Source organism: Pristiophorus japonicus, unplaced genomic scaffold, assembly GCF_044704955.1.
Source record: "Pristiophorus japonicus isolate sPriJap1 unplaced genomic scaffold, sPriJap1.hap1 HAP1_SCAFFOLD_262, whole genome shotgun sequence".
NCBI classification, from domain to species: domain Eukaryota; kingdom Metazoa; phylum Chordata; class Chondrichthyes; family Pristiophoridae; genus Pristiophorus; species Pristiophorus japonicus.
In genome coordinates this window covers 762,311-768,560 of record NW_027252362.1, presented here as the reverse complement: position 1 = coordinate 768,560, position 6,250 = coordinate 762,311, and the positions used below count along the sequence as shown (strand labels likewise).

The 6,250-nt window shown below is 43.0% G+C and overlaps 1 non-coding gene across 1 annotated transcript; it reads right to left on the bottom strand.

The window, feature by feature from the left end:
* trnav-cac (transfer RNA valine (anticodon CAC)) lies at positions 1-73 on the bottom strand. Its single transcript has one exon. It is a non-coding gene; the product is annotated as a tRNA-Val (tRNA).
* Between the last annotated feature and the right edge of the window lie 6,177 nt (positions 74-6,250).

Here is a 6,250-nt window from a genome sequence, read left to right as displayed (position 1 = left end):
TGTTTCTGCCCAGGCTCGAACCGGGGTCCTTTCGTGTGTGAGACAAACATGATAACCACTCCACTACAGAAATCACTGCTAAACTTAGTGCCCAGAGAGAAGTGTTAAGCCAGAAGGTGTAATTCTGAATCCCTTTCTGTGAAAAAATCTATTCACAAACATTTCTCTGACCGAAGCTGCACAAGTCAAAAATGTTCCTTTCAAAGTCGTCAAACTCCCAAATTAACGCACCCCCCGAATCTTCTGGATCAGAAAGCTCTAGTTGTGCCGACTCAAACCATAAATCTGACTTTACTCACCCTGTATTTTAGGAGATTGGTTTAAAATGTTCATTGCTCATAAGACACGGAACCTGGGGCTACTTTTGTTCAATGTATTTCACAGCAAATATATTCTAAAATAAAGCACGCGCCCAGTCTCAAACCAGGGACATTTCATGTGGGAGGTGAACATGATAACGGCTACACTACGTAAACCTTTCCTGAAACCAGCCCCCGGTTCGTCATTTGTACCACAATTAAACCCAATGAGATCGGGATAAAAGTTCCTCACATGCTCATGGCAAAATAAATGGAAAAAGTTTTACAAAATAATTTTTGTATTAATTAATGATGTTCAAGTCAATGATTCTTATTTTTTATACATGATTTGCATATAGATCTGTAAAATAAATGAACTCTTTTTTTTATAAGGTTTTGAATTAAAAGTACAACTTCCCAGGGTGGGAATTGAATCCAGGACACAACGTTGAGAGTATTGAATCCTTACCACTCGACAACCAGGGACCGACAGAACGTTTTACTGCTGCATCATTATAGTTCATGATATTATTGTCATTTTCAGTTCACTTGATTCACACCGAAAAAGATTGTAACTGTTGTGTATGTGTGATGTCTGTAACACTGCTATGCAACACTGAATGTACTCTTACACTGTACACACCTTACCTAGACCAGAGCATGCTGCTGCTTGAGACCGAAAGGTTACCTGCAACCCAGTATGTAAAGCAGCTCACAGCTTGGTGTCCTCACTCGAGGAGCTTCAAATAAATGACTACAGGTCTCCACAGTTTAAGTATCATACATTGCCTCGTGGAGTCATTACTAAAGGTGACTACATACACTACAGTAAACGCCACTTGAAATCACATTCAAATGATTCACTGAATCCACCCCTTGTACCACCGCAACATAGGTTCGATTCTTGGTCAGGGAGATAATATTTACAACACAGTTTTCAAACTAATAGCCCTATATAAATGTCAACATGCAGCTAATGTGAAAAAATTAATTCATTTAATCATGTTCAATGAACCGATAACTTTCTTTTGCAGAATTAAAGAAATGATAATATGGTTACTGAGGGATACTGGTACATAAGAACATAAGAACATAACAATTAGGAACAGGAGTCGGCCATCTAGCCCCTCGAGCCTGCTCCGCCATTCAACAAGATCATGGCTGATCTGGCCGTGGACTCAGCTCCACTTATCCGCCCGCTCCTCATAACCCTTAATTCCCTTATTGGTTAAAAAACTATCGATCTGTGACTTGAATACATTCAATGCGCTAGCCTCAACTGCTTCCTTGGGCAGAGAATTCCACAGATTCACAACCCTCTGGGAGAAGGAATTCCTTCTCAACTTGGTTTTAAATTGGCTCCCCCGCATTTTGAGGCTGTGCCCCCAAGTTCTAGTCTCCCCGACCAGTGGAAACAATCTCTCTGCCTCTATCTTGTCTATCCTTTTCATTATTTTAAATGTTTCTACAAGATCACCCCTCATCCTTCTGAACTCCAACGAGTCAAGACCCAGTCTACTCAATCTATCATCATAAGGTAACCCACTCAACTCCGGAATCAGCCGAGTGAATTGTCTCTGTACCCCATCCAAAGCTAGTATATCCTTCCTTAAGTAAGGTGACCAAAACTGCACGCAGTACTCCAGGTGCGGCCTCACCAATACCCTATACAGTTGCAACAGGACCTCCCTGCTTTTGTACTGCATGCCTCTCGCAATGAAGGCCAACATTCCATTCGCCTTCCTGATTACCTGTTGCATCTGCAAACTAACTTTTTGGGATTCATGCACTAGGATCCCCATGTCCCTCTGCACCGCAGTATGTTGCAATTTCTCCCCATTCAAATAATATTCCCTTTTTACTGTTTTTTTTTCCCAAGGTGGATGACCTCACACTTTCCGACATTGTATTCCATCTGCCAAACCTTAGCCCATTCATTTAACCTATCTAAATCTCTTTGCAGCCTCTCTGTCCTCTACACAACCTGCTTTCCCACTAATCTTTGTGTCATCTGCAAATTTTGTTGCACTACACTCTGTCCCCTCTTCCAGGTCATCTATGTATATTGTGAACAGTTGTGGTCCCAGCACCGAGCCCTGTGGCACACCACTAACCACCGATTTCCAACCCGAAAAGGGCCCATTTATCCCGACTCTCTGCTTTCTGTTAGGTAGCCAATTCTCTATCCATGCTAATACATTTCCACTGACTCCGCCTATCTTTATCTTCTGCAGTAACCTTTTGTGTGGTACCTTATCGAATGCCTTTTGAAAATCTAAATACACCACATACATCGGTACACCTCTATCCAACATGCTCGTCATATCCTCAAAGAATTCCAATAAATTAGTTAAACATGATTTCCCCTTCATGAATCCATGCTGCGTCTGCTTGATTGCACTATTCCTATCTTGATGTCCCACTATTTCTTCCTTCATGATAGTTTCAAGCATTTTCCCTACTACAGATGTTAAACTAAGCAGCCTATAGTTATCTGCCTTTTGTCTGCCCCCTTTTTTAAACAGAGGCGTTACATTAGCTGCTTTCCAATCCGCTGGTACCTCCGCAGAGTACAGATAATTTTGGTAGATTATAACGAATGCAATTGCTATAACATCCGCCATCTCTTTTAATACCCTGGCATTTCATCAGGACCAGGGGACTTGTCTACCTTGAGTCCCATTAGCCTGTCCAGCACTACCCCCTAGTGATAGTGATTGTTTCAAGGTCCTCTCTTCCCACATTCCTTTGACCAGCAATTTCTGGCATGGTTTCTGTGTCTTCCATTGTGAAGACCGAAGCAAAATAATTGTTTAAGGTCTCAGCCATTTCCACATTTAGAAACATACAAACATATAAAATAGGTGCAGGAGTAGGCCATTCGGCCCTTCTAGCCTGCACCACCATTCAATGAGTTCATGGCTGAACATGTAACTTCAGTACCCCATTCCTGCTTTCTCACCATACGCCTTGATTCCCCTAGTAGTAAGGACTTCATCTAACTCCTTTTTGAATATATTCAGTGAATTGGCCTCAACAACTTTCTGTGGTAGAGAATTCCACAGGTTCACCACTCTCTGGGTGAAGAAATTCCTCCTCATCTCGGTCCTAATTGGCTTCCCCCTTATCCTTAGACAGTGTCCCCTGGTTCTGGACTTCCCCAACCTTGGGAAGATTCTTCCTGCATCTAACCTGTCTAACCCCGTCAGAATTTTAAACGTTTCTATGAGGTCCCCTCTCATTCTTCTGAACTCCAGTGAATACAAGCCCAGTTGATCCAATCTTTCTTGATAGGTCAGTCCCGCCATCCCGGGAATCAGTCTGGTGAACCTTCGCTGCACTCCCTCAATAGCAAGAATGTCCTTCCTCAGGTTAGGAGACCAAAACTGTACACAATACTCCAGTTGTGGCCTCACCAAGGCCCTGTACAATTGTAGCAACACGTCCCTGCCCCTGTACTCAAATCCCCTCGCTATGAAGGCCAACATGCCATTTGCTTTCTTAACCGCCTGCTGTACCTGCATGCCAACCTTCAATGACTGATGTACCATGACACCCAGGTCTCTTTGCATCTCCCCTTTTCCTAATCTGTCACCATTCAGATAATAGTCTGTCTCTCTGTTTTTACCACCAAAGTGGATAATCTCACATTTATCCACATTATACTTCATCTGCCATGCATTTGCCCACTCACCTAACCTATCCAAGTCGCTCTGCAGCCTCATAGCATCCTCCTCGCAGCTCACACTGCCACCCAACTTAGTGTCATCCGCACATTTGGAGATACTACATTTAATCCCCTCGTCTAAATCATTAATGTACAGTGTAAACAGCTGGGGCCCCAGCACAGAACCTTGCGGTACCCCACTAGTCACTGCCTGCCATTCTGAAATGTCCCCATTTACTCCTACTCTTTGCTTCCTGTCTGACAACCAGTTCTCAATCCATGTCAGCACACTACCCCCAATCCCATGTGCTTTAACTTTGCACATTAATCTCTTGTGTGGGACCTTGTCGAAAGCCTTCTGAAAGTCCAAATATACCACATCAACTGGCTCTCCCTTGTCCACTCTACTGGAAACATCCTCAAAAAATTCCAGAAGATTTGTCAAGCATGATTTCCCGTTCATAAATCCATGCTGACTTGGACCTATCATATTACCTCTTTCCAAATGCACTGCTATGACATCCTTAATAATTGATTCCATCATTTTATCAAGTACCGATTTCAGGCTGACCGGTCTATAATTCCCTGTTTTCTCTCTCCCTCCTTTTTTAAAAAGTGGTGTTACATTGGCTACCCTCCACTCCATAGGAACTGTTCCAGAGTCAATGGAATGTTGGAAAATGACTGTCAATGCATCCACTATTTGCAAGGTCACCTCCTTAAGTACTCTGGGATGCAGTGCATCAGGCCCTGGGGATTTATCGGCCTTCAATCCCATCAATTTCCCCAACACAATTTCCCGACTAATAAGGATGTCCCTCAGTTCCTCCTCCTTACTAGACCCTCCGACCCCTTTTATATCCGGAAGGTTGTTTGTGTCCTCCTCAGTGAATACCGAACCAAAGTACTTGTTCAATTGGTCCGCCATTTCTTTGTTCCCAGTTATGACGTCCCCTGATTCTGACTGCAGGGACCTACGTTTGTCTTTACTCACCTTTTTCTCTTTACATATCTATAGAAACTTTTGCAATCCGTCTTAATGTTCCCTGCAAGCTTCTTCTCGTGCTCCATTTTCTCTTCCCTAATCAAACCCTTTGTCCTCCTCTGCTGAGTTCTAAATTTCTCCCAGTCCCTGGGTTCGCTGCTATTTCTGGCCAATTTGTATGCCACTTCCTTGGCTTTAATGCTATTCCTGATTTCCCTTGATAGCCACGGTTGAGCCACCTTCCCTTTTTTATTTTTACGCCAGACAGGAATGTACATTGTTGTAGTTCATCCATGCGGTCTCTAAATGTCTGCCATTGCCCATCCACAGTCAACCCCTTCAGTATCATTCGCCAATCTATCCCAGCCAATTCACGCCTCATACCTTCAATGTTACCCTTCTTTAAGTTCTGGACCATGGTCTCTGAATTAGCTGTTTCATTCTCCATCCTAATCCAGAATTCCACCATATTATGGTCACTCTTCCCCAAGGGGCCTCGCACAATGAGAATTGCTAATTAATCCTCTCTCATTACACAACACCCAGTCTAAGATGGACTCCCCCCGAGTTGGTTCCTCGACATATTGGTCTAAAAAACCATCCCTTGTGCACTCCAGGAAATCCTCCTCCACCGTATTACTTCCAGTTTGGTTAATCCAGTCTATGTGCATATTAAAGTCACCCATTATAACTGCTGCACCTTTATTGCACGCACCTCTAATTTCATGTTTGATGCCCTCCCCAACATCACTACTACTGTTTGGAGGTCTGTACACAACTCCCACTAACGTTTTTTGCCCTTTGGTATTCTGCAGCTCTACCCATATAGATTCCCATTATTAAATCCCCCTTCTCATCTTCTAAGGGACCAACATTTACTTTAGTCACTCTTTTCCGTTTTACATATCGGTAAAAGCTTTAACTATCCGTTTCTATGCTTTGCACAAGTTTACCTTCGTAATCTATCTTTCATTTCTTTATTGCTTTCTTAGTCATTCTTTGCTGTCGTTTAAAATTTTCCCAATCTTCTATTTTCCCACTAACCTTGGCCACCTTATACGCATTGGTTTTTAATTTGATACTCTCCTTTATTTCCTTGGTTATCCACGGCTGGTTATCCCTTCTCTTACCGCCCTTCTTTTTCACTGGAATATATTTTTGTTGAGCACTATGAAAGAGCCCCTTAAAAGTCCTCCACTGTTCCTCAATTGTGCCACCGTTTAGTCTGTGTTTCCAGTCTACTTTAGCCAACTCTGCCCTCATCCCACTATAGTCCCCTTTGTTTCGGCATAGTACGCT